A 17,627-nucleotide genomic window follows, 5' to 3' on the forward strand; every position below is an offset into this window, starting at 1 on the left:
AACCTCTATTAGCTAGGAAGGCACATGGCTAGCATTTGCTTCAGAGTTCTGGTTTCAAAATGGCTTTCTCCCAGGATGTTCCTCTCTAGGCCACAGCTCCTCTTCAAAATGTCACTCTCAGTTGCTCTTGGGGCATTTGTCCTCTCTTAGCTTCTCTGGAGCAAGAGTCTGCTTTCAACGGCTGTCTTCAAACTGACTCTCATCTGCAGCATTATTCAAAGTGTCCCTCTTGGCTGTAGCAAGCCCGCTCATTCTGTCTGAGCTCATATAGTGCTCTAGTAAACTAATCAAGGCCCACGCTGAATGGGTGGGGCCACATCTCCATGGAAATTATCTGATGAAAGATCTCACCCACAGTTAAGGGATCACATCTGCACAGAAACATCCAAGCAAAAGTCTCCAACCCAATCAACCCCAATGTTTCTTGCCCACACAAGACTGCATCAAAGACAATGATGTTTTGGGGGACATGATACAAGCCAGCACAACATATTGATAGCATGTTACTATATGAAAGAAGCCAATCTGAAAAGATTGCATACTGTATGGTTCCATTCTGGAAACACAAAACCATAGATATACTTAACAAATCAGATCATCATATACACTTGCACATCTCAAAGGCACCTCAAACTTAACTTGTCAAAGATGCAACTTGCAGTCTCCTCTTCCATACCTGGTCTTTTGTTGTCACCATCTCTGTGAATGGCACCACTGGTCACTCATCCAATCACTTGAGTAAGAAACTCAGGAGTCATCTTTTCACCTCCCTCTCCCTCACTTCCAATACCCTGCATCTCACCAAGTCCTGACCATGCTATCTCCTAAATATCTCTTGAATCACCTACTTCACTTCTATCATCTCTTGTCTGCATGACTGTGTCATAACTGCTGTCCCTGCATTCACTCTGGTCAACCCCATGGCAATTCATCTCCCACTCACCAGCCATATCATCCCTCCACTAAAAGACACATCAGTGGTTTCTCATTTCCCTTGAAGACTCACATAGTACAACCTCTGCCCATCTCTCTGGGTCAACTCCCAACACAATAATTCTCTCCACCGCAGGCTCTGGCCTCACCAGCCGACTTTCAGTTTTTTTACCACACTGTGCTCTATCCCACCACAGGGCCTTTGTACATGCAGTTCCCTCCCCACCCTGCACCCCAACCAACCCCCATTCTCACTCCCACCCACCTCCTGCATTCAGTGCCTATTGACCCAAAGTCACTCTGCCACAGGAAAAAAACAATAGATAAAAGGAAAAGCTATTCCTGCAACCATCCCCCAGGGATTCACAACTCTCATACTTCAGAGACATAAGCAGGCTTTAAAATTAAGAGGACAGCTTGGGGATGGAATAAGGGCAGGACCTGTGCCTGGTGAGGTTCCTGAGACTCATCCTTCACCTGCCTTATCTGATTGGACCCAGAACTTATTTGCACTAATGGCTTTTTATGATAGCATCGAACACCATCATGTGAATATCTGGCTCTTTGTGGACTATGCCCAGTGTTGGTGGAATGGGCAGAGCAGCTGTGCCCCTCCCCACCCTCCATCTAGAGTCGGGCCCCTTCTGGCTGCCCCACCAGCCTGGGAGAGCAGGGGCAGCTCTTCATTATGAGCTGCCGGTTGGATTTGCTTGTGATGCTTAGGATCTTGCTAAATTGCCTACAATATCGGCTTCCCAGACAAGTTCTTCTTAAAAGCCTCCTCTGTGAGAGAGTTTACGGTGTCAGTTTCCCTTTGAACATAGATCTTATTCATCTCTGTTCCCCCACAGTGCCAAGCACAGTGCCCGGCTCTTAGTAGGGACCTGGAGAAATGCTGGTTCAATTGGACAGAACTTGAAACAAACCGACCACATTTTTTAAGGGTTGCAATGAAATGTGAAAGAAAAATGTGTATAAATCAAAATCACTTTCTGTGGGCTCCTGGAGACTGCAGCATTTCAAGAAAGGCTTTGGAAAATCTTGTTGTAGAGTATGGAATCCTTTTCTATTGTAAATAGACCTTACTTATGAGGCTGTGTTTCACACACACACATAATACATGTGCACATGCACACAAATTAGAAAGGTAATATGTTATTGTAAAAAGAAAGGAAAGACAAAAGAGAGGGAGAGAGAGAGAAATAGAAGAGTGTAAGGTAAAAGAATTTTCTCCCTGATGAAATGTATAATCGAGACTTTCCAATACATCCACTATAAATATTTGGGGGTGTTTTAGGAGTTCTCAGATTAAGGGAGGGCTCTCCTCTGATGGTCAGATCTGACTTTGATAGATTTTTTTTAAATTATAAATAAAGTGGAAATTTCAGACACAGAAAGCTAGAGTCTGGCCCAAAGGGTTTCTCTATCCCTGGGAAATGTAGGATCCAGCAACATCCAGATGTTACCCCACTGCAATGACATCAGCCTCGAAGACATAGATTCCAACTTTTAGATGGGACCGGGGCCCTCATATTGGGTCTGTGGAAGGAGAAGAGACTGGAGGAGGAGAGAGCCACTACCTTCGACAGAGCCTCTAGCAGTGCCTTCTTCCAAGAAGGGCTCCTGACCCCTTCTGCTGTCCTTAGGGCAGAGGTGTGGCCAGTGGTGAGGTCAGTTACAACTCTCAGGGAGGGTTATTATTTCTTTCTAATCTTTCATTGAAAAGCAGCTAGACATAATTACCAGACAAGGGGTGAGTGTTGGAAAAGAGTTTGCAACTATTTCAGCTCCTCCCCTCTCTGTGCAGATATGCAGTCTTTCTTCTGAGAGAGACACAGAGAACAGTGCAGAATTTTGTATAAAAACCAATATATGATATCCAAGGCCTGGCCTTTCCATCTACTTCCCATGAAATAAAATGGCTGCCTGCATTGGGCAATGCCAGGAGGGACACCTTTCCAAGAAAGGGTTTTCCAGAAGACAAAAACAATTGACCTACTAAAGCTAAAGCCCCTAGAATGCAATTATACCAGAAATGGGTCGGCCTTTTCAATGGGGATTTATTAGGTTATAATTTTACAGTTCTAAGGCCATGAAAATGCCCAAATTAAGGCATCAAGAGGAAGATACCATCTCTGAGGAAAGGCTGCTGGTGTCTGGGTTTCCTCTGTCACATGGTGACATCTGCTGATCCTTCTCTCCTGGGTTCTGGTTTCAATGGCTCTCTCCAAAATGTCTCTGAGTGTTTCTCTCTCTTATCCTCATAAAGGACCCCAGTAAAGGGATTAAGACCCACCCTGAATGGGCTAGGTCACATCTCAATTGAACTAAAAGGTCCGACCCACTATAGGTCTGCCCCACCAGGATGGCTTAAAAGAGCATGGCCTTTTGTGGGCTGATACAGCTGCAAACCAGCAAAAGGGCTTTGAAGAAAATGAAACAATGGAATGTACCCTACAGAGCTGCAGATAAGCAGCACCTGGTGATAAACCAGTTTAGGCCCAGTATAAAGTGCTGATAGAATGGACAATCATAGCACACTAATCAATGTATACCTTCTCCCCACTTTGTAAGACCCCCCTCTATGTAAAATGGAAACTTAACATTAGCCAATCAGAACCTTTCCTCGCTTGCATCCACATTTGTGCGACATAAGCTCCCCCTTTCTCAGTAGAGTTCTTTTCCACATGTGGTTTGGGTGCTGCCCTTTTCATGAATCATAAACTTCTCAAATAAACTCCCATAGTTAATATCTTATCTAATATTTTTTAACAAAAGACAAACTTCAATCATTCAATCATTCAACTATTTATTGGCACCTCCACTGTGCCAGGAGTGCTGTGCTAATCACTCAGGCTGCAACAGTGAACAAAGCAGAACAAATTCCCCGTTCAGTGGAACTTCCAGTAAAAACAAATGTAAATAAATCATGCAACTTTTAAAAGGTCATGAGTTCCATGAAGCTGGGAAAGGAAATAGGGAGAGGCTGGGTGGGGGGAGGTCAGGGAAGGTGCCATTTTAAATAAGATGGTCAGGGGAAACCTGGAAGGGGCATTTGAGCCCAGACTTAAGAATCAGGGCGTGAGCCATGCAGATGCCTAGGGGAGGAGGATCTCAGGCAGAGGAATCAGCAAGTACAAAGGTCCTTGAGCAGGGTCGTGCCTGGCATGTTCAAGCAAAAGCTAGAAGGCCAGTGAGGCTGGAAGAGAAGGCACAAGGGGGAGAGGAGTAGATGAGGTCAACAAGGTGGTTGGCGTGGGGCATTCAGTTCCTCTAGGGCTGTGGGACCCATTGCAAGGACTCAAGGTTTTGCTCTGATTGAGATGGGAGAAACTGAGGGAGCCTACACAGAGGAGACACATGATCTGACAAGCTTACTAGGATCACTCACAGCCACTCCAGCTGCTCTGTAGAGAAGAGACTGTACAAGGCAATGGAGAAAGCAGGGGGAGCAGTTAGGAGGTGACTGCAATAATTCAGGAGAGAGAGGACAGGGATGGGGGACTAGGGAGGAAGTTGTGGAGGTGATGAGATGTGGTCAAGATCTGGAAATGTTTCAAAGTGAGCCAGCAGGTTTTCTAATAGACCTGACATGGAGTGTGATCAGAACAGTCAGGAGTGACACCAGGTTTCCAGCCTGAGTAACTGGAGGATGGAGCTGCCTCACCTGAGATGAGGGACACTGGGGGGGGGGGGGGGGGGGGGCAGCAGATTGGGAAGCAAGGGGGCTGAAGAACAGGATTTCAGTTTGGGATGTGTTAAGTTCAAGAAGCCAGTTGGACATCCAGGTGGAGATTTGAGTAGGTGGTTGGATGTACAAGCCTGCAGCTCAGAGAGAGGTACAAACTGGGATGTACATTTAGGAGCCATTAGCTCCTATGTGAATGACACATAAAAGCCATGTCTGGTGAGGTCCCCGAGGGAGGCAGTGAAGATAAGGAGAAGAGAACCAAGGATGGAGCCCTGGGACAGTGCATGGTTGACAGATCAAGGAGCCAAGGAGGAACCAGCAAAGGAGACTGAGGAGGAGCAGCCAGGGAGATAGGTGGAGAGCCAGGAGAGGGTGGGGTCCCAGGCGCCGAGGGGAGAGGGTGTTTCAGAGAGCAGGAATGAGCAACTATGCCAAATCCCAAATTTCAAGTATCACTGAAAGTCAACCAGTGGGTTTAGCAATGTGGAGGTCATTAGGGACCTTTAGAGAAGTTGTGGTGGAGTGTCAGGAGGTGAAATCCTGGCAGAGTGCAGTTAAAAAAATGGGGGGTGAGAGGTTAGAGATCACAAGGATGGTATTTTACTGTAGCAGGAAGCAAAAGTAATTTGCTTCCTGCTACAGTTTGTTTTGGAGGATTGGGTAAATAGCAGCGTGTTTGTACCTCATGGGAATGATCCAGGAGAGAATGTTACATTGATGATGCTGGCAAAAAGGGATGGGATCTCTGGCACAAGGGGCCTTGGATAAGGGGATTATGAGTTCATGTGATCAGTGGGTCTCAGCTCCACAACAAATTTTCCCGAGGCCCTCCCGGTACAGAAGCACATCCAGGTTTCTATCTGGTACACTCCAAGATTAATAGAATTTTGATGCAAAGTAGCATCACAGTGTTCATATTTTTCAGCAACCTGGTTCTTTATTCAAAAACATATCATGGATACTCTCCCAAGTCAGAACACAGAGGGCAAACTCAATCATTTTAATGGCTACTTAGTATTCAATAGTATGGAAGGGCCATAATTTATGTAATCAATCTCCACTGATGGACATTTAGATTTCTCCAGTTTTGCTATTACAAATAACATTGCAGTGAAGATTCTTGCATAACTGTGTGAGCTTGAGTATTTCAGAAGTATCACATCCTAGAAGTTGAATTGCTGGGACAAAGTGTGCATACATTTTGAATTCTGATAGATGTTAATCAAATGTCCTCCACTAAGGCTGCCCCAGCACACATCCCACCAGCGGGACTGAGAGTGAGTCTGACATGGAGGGGTTGGTTTAAATTGGGACACTGATAGCAGATTTGCTTAAAGTCGGGTTCAATTTTAAATTGGTGTCAGAAACATAATTGATAAACCATTGCTCCTCAAGTCCATAGAATTGAGAGAGAGAGAGAAGAGAGAGGCAGGCAAAGGTGGGGACTTAGGGGGTTGTTGAGTGGTCTGGGGCGGGGCATCAGGGATCTAGCTGGCTCCACAGTCAACTCACTGTGGGGTCCTGATAAGTGGCTCAGCTCCTCAGGGCCTGTTCACAACAAACATGCCTGTTGTGAGGACCAGTGAGGTAACAGTAGGAAATTGAGATTACAAAAATTGGGGCAGAGACCTCAGGCTGCCTGACAGGTATCTTCCTCTTCTTTTTCACCACAGAACCCCAATTTTGTTGGGAACAACAATTTCTCTTCTTTAAAAAAAATTACATTTCCCATGCTCCCCTGCAGGTAGTCATGTGACATAGCTCTGGTCAATGAGAAGGAGGAAAGGGTCCTGCAGGGCTTTCTGGGAAACTCCCTGGGAGGACAGGAGCCTTCTGGCCTCTGCCCTGACCCCAGGCCCAGTGTGAAGCAGTCGCCTCCATGACCTCAGGGTGATGCTCACGTGCCCAGGACACCAAGTAAAAAGAGAAGAGGGGGCTGGGCCCAATGGCATCCTAGAGCTGCTGGGCCTTCAGAATTGCCACCTCCAGACGTGAGCAAAGTGACCCCTTAGTTGGCTTATGCCTCTGTTTGTCAGGTTCCTGTCATTCTCTGCATCATGCCATCCTAACTGGTACAGCAGGAGCATGGGGTGGTGACAGACACCAGACTGGACTCTAGGATGCATGGCCCCACCCTCTCCTCACTGCTGCCCAGCTCTGTGACAGGGCTGGACATCCTGGCCTCTCTGAGCCTCGATTCCCTCATCTGTAACTGGGGCAACAGTCCCAAAACGCCAGCCTCTCAGGGATTAAAGGTGGACAAAATGATGTAAACTCTTCCAAAGCTTCTCTCCTGAGATGCAAGGAGGGTGGGCACTGGCGCTGAGCTCTGACTGGCCAGCAGTGTGACCTTGGACAAGTCCCAACCTCTTTTTGGTCTCATTTTTAAATGGGGAAGTTAACATAGCTTGTGAAAGTTAAGCCTGCTCATGAGCAAGGTGTTCATGTGTGAACACGGGATGGTCAATGGTCCATGCTGGGGGCCCTGATGAATTCAACCCCCCAGTTCATGAAGCCTACCAGGCCCAGTGGTGTAGTGGGGGGGGGGGGGGGGCATTAGATTGGGAGCCTTCCACCTGGGACACTGTGCCTGCCTTGGAATGACCCTTCCTTCCCTGGGCCTCAGTTTCCCCCTCCCCTGTAAAAGTCATGGTTTTGAATAGATGACCACTGTGCCGGTTTGAGTGTATTGTGTCCCCCAAATGCCATTATCTTTGTGGTCTTGTGGGGCAGAAGTTTTGGTGCTGGTTAGATTTGCTTGGAATGTGCCCCACCCAGCTGTGGGTGATAATTCTGATGAGATGTTCCCATGGAGGCGTGGCCCCACCCATTCAGGGTGGGCCTTGATCAGTGGAGCCATATAAGTGAGCTGACTCAAAGAGAAGGAACTCAGTGCATCTGTGAGTGATGTTTTGCAGAGGAGCGAGCATGCTAGAGAGGAGCATCCTGGGAGAAAGCCGTTTTGAGGCCAGAGCTTTGGAGCAGATGCTAGCTGCCTTCCTAGCTAGCAGAGGTTTTCCGGATGCCATTGGCCATCCTCCGGTGAAGGTGCCCGGTTGCTGATGTGTTGCCTTGGACGCTTTGTGGCCTTAAGACTGTAACTGTGTAGTGAAATAAACCCCCATTTTATAAAAGCCTATCCATCTCTGGCATTTTGCATTCTGCAGCATTAGCAAACTAAAACAGATTTTGGTACCAGAGAAGTGGGGTGCTTTTGCTGCTGACTTTGCAGATATCAAACATGTTGGAATGGCTTTTTAAGTGGATAAGGAGCTTAAAGTGTGAGGAGCTTGATAGAAAAGGCCAAAACTGCTTTAAAGAGACTGTTTATGGAAATGTGGACTCTGAAGATACTTCTGATGAGGACTTAAGCAGAAATGATGAATGTGTTGTTGCAAACTGGAAGAAAGGTGATCCTTGTTTTAAAGTGGCACAGAATTTGGCAAAATTGAGTCCTGGTGTCAGATGGAAGGAAGAATCTGGAAGCAACAACCTGGAATACTTAGCTGAGGAGATCTCCAGACTACGTGTAGAAGATGTATCCTGGCTTCTCCTTGCAGCTTATAGTAAAATGCGAGCAGAGAGAAATAAACTTAGAACTGAACTCTTGGGTTCAAAGAAACCAGAAGTTGATGGCTTGGGAAATTACTAGCTTCCAGGGGGTGGAATCCCAGAAGCTACAGCCCAACATGAGGATGTAACCAAACACGGAACCCAGCCGCCATTTCAGTACAAGCCAAAGTCTAATGGCTTTGACCCCTGTGTGCTTCATGCAAAGCCAACAGAATTTTTGTGAGATCTTTATAGACAGAGCCATTGCCAGTCTGGACTGGAGGAGACAGACAAGGAAAAAATTAAAGGAAAAATCTCTTCAAAGACAGAGCCATGGAGGTTGAGGTCTGGAGTCAGGAGGTCTCGGGCTGGGAGAGCGGAGCAGCCCACATGCATGGAAAGGGTGAGTTTGCCCCGGAGGTCGAGGGTGGGCATTCCACCTCGATGCTCTGGAAGAGTTTTGCCACCTCAGGTCCCAAAGAGGTTGGAGCACATTTCCAGGGAATTGGGGAGAGCCTGGCTGCCACCACACTGTTCTGAAGGGGTTGAGCTTGTGCCCCAGAGATGGAAGGGAATCCGGGAGCTGCCCCGATGTTTGAGGAGGGTGGGGCCGAGAAGGTGGTCTCCCCAATGTGCGGATATGTTGGAGCACTCACCCAAGCATTTGGAGAGAAAAGGGCTGCCACAAAGGCCCTTAAGAAGGGTTAGACTCCCGCTCTCTCAAGCCCCACGGATGCAACATCATTCTGTTAATGACTCTCAGACTTTGAAATCTAATGGAGTTTGTCCTGCGGGTTTTAGGAACTGTTTTGCTCCTGTTAACCCTGTTTTCCTTACTGTTTCTCCTTATGGCAATGGAAATGTTTATCCTATGAATGTCTCTCCTTTGTATATTGGGAGCACATGACTTGTTCTAAGTTCACAGATCCACAGCTAAGGAAAGATTGTGCCTTGGGACTGACCACACCTAAATTGATTTTGATGGGATTTTGTGCTTAACTATTGATACTGAAATGCTGTAAGTTTTTTTGATATTGTGATGGAATGAATGTATTTTGTATATGGAAAGATGATGTCATTTTGGGGTCCAGGGGGTGGAATGTGCCGGTTTGAATGTATTGTGTCCCCCAAATGCCATTATCTTTGTGGTTTTGTGGGGCAGAAGTTTTGGTGCTGGTTAGATTTGCTTGGAATGTGCCCCACCCAGCTGTGGGTGATAATTCTGATGAGATGTTCCCATGGAGGCATGGCCCCGCCCATTCAGGGTGGGCCTTGATCGGTGGAGACATATAAATGAGCTGACTCAGAGCGAGGAACGGAGTGCAGTTGGGAGTGATGTTCTGAAGAGGAGCAAGCTTGCTAGAGAGAAGCTTCCTGGGAGAAATCCGTTTTGAGGCCGGAGCTTTGGAGCAGATGCCGGCTGCCTTCCCAGCTAGCAGAGGTTTTCTGGGCGCCATTGGCCATCCTCCGGTGAAGGTACCCAATTGCTGAGGTGTTACCTTGGACACTTTGTGGCCTTAAGACTGTAACTGTGTAGTGAAATAAACCCCCGTTTTATAAAAGCCTATCCATCTCTGGCTTTTTGCATTCTGCAGCATTAGCAAACTAAAACAACCACAAAGGGCCCCATCATCTCTCCTACTCCTGGGCAGACCCGCAAGGAGGTGGAGGCAGAGATTAGAGCCATCTACAAGATCAGAGCATGTGAAGGGTCACAGGATCCTCCCAGGGAGGTCACCAGCCAGGCCCAGCTGGACACATTTGCTGAGGCAGGATTTGCCAATGTGTGTGGGGTGGGGGGGAGGGTAGGCCAGGGCAGTGATGACAGACATGGCCCCCTTTCCCTTCCACCCAGGCAGGTGGACTCTGGCCCAAGCAGGGCTTGCCTGGGCTTGAAGAGAGCGAGGCTCAGCCTGCAGGGAGCTCACCCTAACTCAGCAGCAGCCCCCACTGAATGGACGCCCGCTGGAACGAGCCTGTCTGCGAAGACCTGGGTCTTCCACTGAGAGCTCTGCGACCTTGAGACAGTCTCTTAGCCTCTCCAGGTCTCTGTTGCTTTGTCTGTAAATGTGAAGGTGTCAGACCAGGTGCTTCTGAAGGTCCTTCTAACACTAAGATCTAGGATTCTAGACTGCAGGTTAATAGTAGCTGCAATCTCACTAGATTATTGGGAAGATGAATGAGACCAGCCATGCTCATGGATATTAGGATTTTCTCCTCCCTCTTTCCCTTGGTTTCTGTTAATACATTTGTTTCACTTGTCCTTCACCCCAAATCCCAGTAGAGGATATCCATGGGTTTTTGCCACCCAGTACCCTTGAATCCTTTAACTGGTAAAGCTGTGTCCGTAATTTCCCACTCCCTGCTCTCAGCCCACCTCTGGTTGAAAACTGGGTAAACTCCACCCTCAGATGCTAGGATCGGCCCTGGTTGACTTAACCAGCCAGTACATTCTATCTGTCTGGCCTTCGAGATTGGTTTAGGGGTGGGGATTTGGCCCTTGGAGCCAAAAGGATTAGCCCAGACTTATTAGTTTGGTTATTATTATTAGAGAAGTTGTGGGTTTACAGAACAATCATACATAAAATACAGAATTCCCCTATATCACCCTATTATCAACACACTGCATTGTTGTGATACATTTGTTACAATTCATGACAGCACATTTTTATAATTGTACTAACTATAGTCCACGGTTGTTTTTATTTTTTTTAAATTAGCTATGGGGGAAGAGAAGCTCTCTTTCCTCTGCTAAACTCCAGTCTGGGTGGAAATCATGAGGCCACCAAGAACAGGGATCTGAGAGTGCCCTTGATGGGAGAGAGATGCTAAATGACAGAGAAGGTCCCAGTGGCATCATTTGAGCCTCTGCAACAAACGCTAACTAAAGGCCCTCCAGGCTTCCCTGAGCTTTTCAGTGGCATAAACTAATCAATCCCCTCCTGAGCTCCAGCCGCCTTGGGCTGAGTTTTCCGCCACAGGAAATGAAAGAGCCCCTGATCGCCCCACCCCAACCCCATTCAACACTGAAGTCTCTAAACTGAAGCCAGCTTAAGCCTTTGCTCTCTTCGCCTTGCCTTTCCTCTCGGGGTGAGTCAGATTCCTCCCCTGCTGCCCCCTCTCCCCGTTTTCTTCCCTCCCACAGAGGAAGCCACAGAAACCGCCCTGTCATGGTCCCTCCAAAGGCAAGGGCACATTACCCCAGCACTCTAATGAACAGAGCAGCCCTGTCACTGCCAGCCCCGGCCCCACGCGGCGACTGGGGGAGCTGCTGAGTCAGCTCTGTGGCTTCTGGCACTGACTTGCTTTCCTCCAGCAGGAGGCTGGTTTAACTGGGAGGCCACCAGCCAGATTTGCAAGGGGCTGGGAGCGGGGGATGGAGGGAGAGGGGAGCATCACACAAACCAAAGTAGAGTCAAGGCCTGATTTAGGAGGGGTCTTACAGAGGACCCCATTCTGAGTCCAGTTGCTCCTTTTATTCTGCCTGTTGTCCTCCAAGGATTAGATCTATTTCCTCCCCAGTGCCCCATCCTTTCCTTCCTCATGATTCTTAATAGAGTTCATAAGCAACCCCTCCCAGAATATGCCTTGAAATCTCCAAGTCTGTGCCACACTGAACACCCCCCACCAGGTCTTCTCAGTTCTTTCCCCATCAGCAGCTCCTGCAACGGTAGATGCAGAGGGGATATATTTGGGCACTGACAGCTGTGGCTACACTCTGATTCCCAGGACCCTCATTCTCACATCTTACGGACACTGACCTCACCCCATCATGCTGTCGGGATCCCTCACCATCCCTGGCCCCTGGGTCCCCATGGTAGATGGAGTTCTGCCTATAGAGCACACCCAGATTCTCTCCATTTTGCTGCAGGAACTCTTGGCCTGACCTTTCTGGCCATCTCTCACCTGCCCCAGTCTCTCTAAATGTTGAGTCTTGTTTACCATCACCCATGGCTAGGACTGCCCCAGAGCCTTCTTGTCTATTCTTGCAAGAAAGTCTATTTCCCAAGTCTCAGATTCTCCATATCTGGCCCACTTCCATCTCAGGTGACCAGCAGTGGGACAGATGAGGTTTGGAAACCAGGGCTCTCTACCACCCCCACCCAGGTCAGTAAGTCATCTGTGCACCCAATTCAAGTCAATGGCCACTTGCTTCTTTTAAGCACCTACTGTGTACTAGGCACAGTGCTGGGAGCATCCTGTCGATCCTCCCGTGACCCTCACAACTACCCTATGGAGGAAGGTTCCAAGTGGGGAAACTGAGTTCTGAGAGTTTATGCCACTGGCCCAGGTCACCCACCTGACCCCTAAGGAACTCTGAAGAGGACCCTGTAGGAGGAGAAAGGGGATGCACAGATGCATCTGTGTGCAAAGATGTGGTTTTCGGTAACTTGCAGGTACAATCCCATTCCGGTACAATCCCCTGCAGGTACAACCCCTTCTCAGCCTTTGTTTAAATCCTTCTCGGCTGTTGTTTACATGGAATCAACCCTGCAATCCTGCTGAGTAAATGTCAGATTGTCTCCTGGAGCTGGAGGCCGGTGATCATCTGGCTGGCAGACACTGTGGTGAAGCCCCAGCTCTGCTCCCTAAGGGGGTCTTGTTTAACTGACAGTCATTGGTGTATCGTGACTGCAGAGAGGCCTGCTCCACTTTGGACTTCTTGATAATTGCATGATGGCTTGTTATAAAAAATGATATATGGAGGTCACAAGGCTTTGGATGAAGATCTCAGTGGTGGATTGCTGCACTCAGGCAAAAATGCAAGGCCATCAGTCAACCATGACTGTGATGAAATTGTAACTGAACTCTTACTTGTGTGAATAATTGAGCACAGGATTCAAGTGGGCTGATTTCCTCAGACCTGCTCTGGAAGAAAAGCTGGAGCCACCTCTGTTTTAGGTACAGGGCTCTGTGGAAATCTGCAAAAACTCCAGGTACTGAGGGGACGAAGATAGTCTTCACCCTTGCCAGAACCCCAGGAGCTGCCCCATTTCCTTCTCTAATTGGCCAGCAGGAAGTGGCAGGTGACAGGAAGAGATGGGAGGAAGAAATAGGAAATCATGTGGGGTTGTGGGTTGGAGCTTGGAGTCCAGTTGATCCTAAGGTATAAATCATGACTCTATAGCTTGCTACATGTGCGATCTTGAACAACTTCACTTTGCCTCTTTGGGTTTAAGTTTCTTCCTCTGAAAAATAAGAACTATAACTCCCGTCTTTTTAGAAATGTCAGTTATTTTCTCCTTGTCATCCTTCGCTGCCCAGCCACAACTCTGCTAAGTTATCCCCACCTCAGTTTATCAACAGAATTGGGATGGACAGTTGACTCACAATGGGCAGATTCTCAGATTCTCTTTTCTGGAAATCTCACTGTGAGACAAGGAGTCAGAGTCGTCAGGCTGTGGAAAGCCAAGCCGGAGGATCATGTAGCTCAGGGTGGAGGCCACCATTTTGGTATGGCCATGCTGGGCTATGAGTAAGCGAGAAGCCAGTCTGCAGAGAGAATGAAGAAGATGAGTAAAGGGAAATAGGGATGGGCAAACCTGCAGATCCATTCAGAAGACAGACGCAGACACAGAGAGAGACCGAGAGGGTCACTGTCAGGTGACTCCCCAGCCCCGGGATGCCTGGCCATGCTTTCTACAGTTGGGGTCTGAGGTGTCGCTTGTCTTTCCACTAAGCCGTCTTTCTACTTGAGCTTCTTTTGTCTGAGTCTGTGAACCAGTTAGGATTCTTCTGGCTTGCACATGTCAGAAAACTCAACCCAAACTGGATTAGGCAAAAGAGGCTTTGGCAACCTCAGGGATAAAGCTGATTTCTGGAAAAGCTTGAAGTGGCCACCAGTGATGTCCCCAAGACCTGGCTTCTCTCCATTTCCCCCTCACACATTGTGTTCATTCTTAGGTTGCTCCTAAGGTGGTGACTCCAACTCTAGACTCTGAACTTCCAGAGTTAAATTCAACGGCAAAGAGGAAGAGAATCTTTCTCAGAAACCTCAATAAGAGGCCCATTGCATCCCATTGATTCTAGTGGCTCACATGAGCTCCCGGACCCAACTACTGTGGCTAGAGAAATACATTGCATAGATTGGTTTGCACTGTAGACTGAGATTGGGGAAAGGAGTGACTCACAAAAAAATCAGCAGTGCTGCTTTAGGAAGAGGAATATAAGCAAGTAAGCTTGTCTTTGGACACCAAAAGACAGGACCTCAAATGCGATGGAAAGGGTGAAATTAAGTTTCTAAAGAAATGTGTCTGGAACAAAGCAGGTGCTTAATAAATGCTGATTTCTGTCTCCTTCTCCCCACCTTGATAGCTTTTCTGCACAACTCATTGAGCCTAGGAATCCCACCCCCTCATTCTAATCATCCAACAACTCAGCCTTTTGAGACCTGCAGCCAATCTCCTGACTGCTTTTTTTTTATTCATTTTATTGAGATATATTCACATACCATGCAGTCATACAAAACAAATCGTACATTCGATTGTTCACAGTACCATTGCATAGTTGTACATTCATCACCTAAATCAATCCCTGACACCTTCATTACCACACATACAAAAATAATGAGAATAATAATTAAAGTGAAAAAGAGAACTAAAGTAAAAAAGAACACTGGGTGCCTTTGTCTGTTTGTTTGTTTCCTTCCCCCATTTTTCTACTCATCCATCCATAAACTAGACAAAGGGGAGTGTCCTCACTGCCTTTTGCACAGACCTTGCATGTGAAGCTCCCTTGGTCTGGAATTGATCTGGTCTAGACGCCCTTCCTACACCACTGTCTGTTCAATTCTTGAAATGGAGAAGAGGTTATTGGTTTCCAGAGTTAGAAAAGAGGAAGTACGGGCATAGGGAAGGAGGGAGGTGGGTGTGATTATAAAGGGACAACAGGAGAGGATCATTGTGATGATGATGGAACTGTTCTGCATCTTCACTGTGGATGGAACTAAATACGCACACAAAAATGGATATAAATACTGCTGGGAAAAGCTGAGTAAGAGGGGTGGATTGTACCAATGTCAATATTGTACCATAGTTTTACGAGACGCTATCATTGGGAGAAATGGGGTAAAGTATATATGGGATCTCTCTGTATTATGTCTTCAATATTTTAGTTAAATTAACTTTTTTTAGATAATTGTAGATTCACATGCAGATGTAAGAAATAACAGGGAGAGATCCTCTGGGGATCCCCCTGGTTCCCACTGGTGCTGCTTGAGGGGACAGAAGGAGCTTCCCCAGGCTAGATCGCTTGCTGTCTCTACATGGGAGAAGACAATTTCCTTTCTGCAGAGAAGAGGCTGTGGTGAGACCCACTTGCCAGTATCTCTGGGTGGGGAAGGAAAGGTGTTCTCTGGCCCCAAATCCCCCTTCCGCAGCTCATCTGGTATCATAGGCAGGACTCAGTCAAATCCAGGAGATAAATGAGCCTACCTGGGCAGCCTTCTGTTGCTAGGTTAAGGGTAAGGAAATGTCAGCCCTGGGTCTCTTTCTGTTGGGTGGGAGGGTCTGAAATGCCCTAATACATTCCTCCAGTCCTGGGATCCCCCAGCTCACCTTCCTCCGGCCATGTTTTGGAGTGCACCTTGGTTATTCCTGTATTATCTCCAGAGTTTGTGGTTGTACTTAGCAGGGAGGAGCATGGTAAGATCTATATTATTACTTATGACTTCATGTGAATCTACAATTATTTCAAAGTAAAAGGTTAATTTAAAAAAATAAAATGACTGTATGCCAGAAAAAATAAATAAGATAACATTACCTACCCATCTCTTCTCACATGTTCTTTTCCATTAGAGCCCTTAGCATATTAATCATAGTTATTTTAAATTCTAGGTCTGATAATTACAAAATCTCTGCCAGATCTGAGTCTAGTTGTAATGCTTGCTTGTCTCTTCAGACTGTGTTTTTTCTTGCCTTTAGCATGCCTTGTAATTTCTTGTTGAAAGCCAGACATGATGCATTGGGTAAAAGGAAATGAGGTAGGTAGGCTTTTAGTGGGAGGGTTTATGTTTGTCTGGCTAGGAGTTAGACTGTCTTTACTGTTTACTGTCACTGTAGCTTTCAGAGGCTTCAATTTACTCTAGTGTGCTTGTTTTTGTCACCCCTATTGTCTTTGGGTTTCCCTAGACACTCCTTCATAAATAGAATCTGAACCTGCAGGACTTTCGCCTGTAATCCACTGTTATTGTACAGGAGCACTAGTTTAGGTCTCGGCCTTTTAGTGAGCCTGTGCCTGGGGTCTGTGACCCTCACAAGTGATTCTCAGCTTTTCCCCTTAGATGAGACAAGAAGGCTTGAGTGGGCTGGAGTTGGGTAAGTTCCCTTCCCCCAAGTCAGATAAGGCTCTGGTAAAATCTTTTCCCTTGCTGGGTAGTCTTTTGTTGTGGAGAACTCTGGCTCTCCAGTTCTCATGTCTTCAATTCTCTGGCGGATTTAAGAAAAATCAATGATTTTCAGTTTGTTCAGCTCTTTTCTTGTTGTGAGGGTGGGAGTGATGACTTGCAAACTTTTGATATGTGGAAAGGAAATCAAAAGTGAGAAAGGTGTTTTGGGGTACCCAAAGCAGAGAGGGACCAGGCTATAAAGAATAGGGGGATGGTATTTATGGAGACTAGCAGCACAAATGCACGTCAGAGTCACATCCATTAGAATGCCAATACATTAGAACACCCACCATTGGTGGAGAGCATGCATTGTCTCATTAATTCTCACAACCACCCTCTAAAAGGACTATGATTAACCTGTCTTACAGCTGAGAAAACTGAGACCTTGAGAAATTAAGAAACTTAGATCCAAATCCCAGACTGTAACTAACTCCAGATCCCATGTCCCTGACCACTGCACCTCACTGCCCCTCCACTCCTGGGTGTCTGTTTGCACAGCTTTTAGGATTCATCTCCACCCTGTGAGGTAGGTACTGATTCAATGACTATCTTCTGTCCACAGATGAGGAAACTGAGGTCCAGACAGGGGAGGTAATTTCCCTTAAGTCACAGAGCAGGGAAGTGGTGGAGCCAACTTGGGAAGCCCTGTGTGCCTCACTCCTCCTCTAGTGCTCTCTCCCCTGCCCCCCACCCATTCACACACACCCATTCACACCCACCCCAGACATCTGTTAGAGGAAAGTAGAGACCAGGCCCCACTTCTCCCAGTAAAAGGCAGCCTCTCAGGCTCACAGAGGAGACTTCACTTACAGCAGAAACTTATCTGCCAGCCAGGCTGCTCCCTCCAGGTCTATACCACACACCCCTATCCCCCCCCCCCCCCCCCCCCCGCAAGAGCCCTGCAGCTGTTACTTCCTTAAGGTGCAGGCTTTAATTATTACCTTCAAGGAGAGACTCAATCCAGGAAGTAAACACAAAAGATCTACCATCTTACAGAGCAAAGAGGCACATGCAGGAATGTGGAGCTGAACAGCCGAGTCTGTAGCGGGCTGGGTCCAGAGGGGT

This window comes from Choloepus didactylus, chromosome 2, assembly GCF_015220235.1.
Source record: "Choloepus didactylus isolate mChoDid1 chromosome 2, mChoDid1.pri, whole genome shotgun sequence".
Taxonomy (NCBI): domain Eukaryota; kingdom Metazoa; phylum Chordata; class Mammalia; order Pilosa; family Megalonychidae; genus Choloepus; species Choloepus didactylus.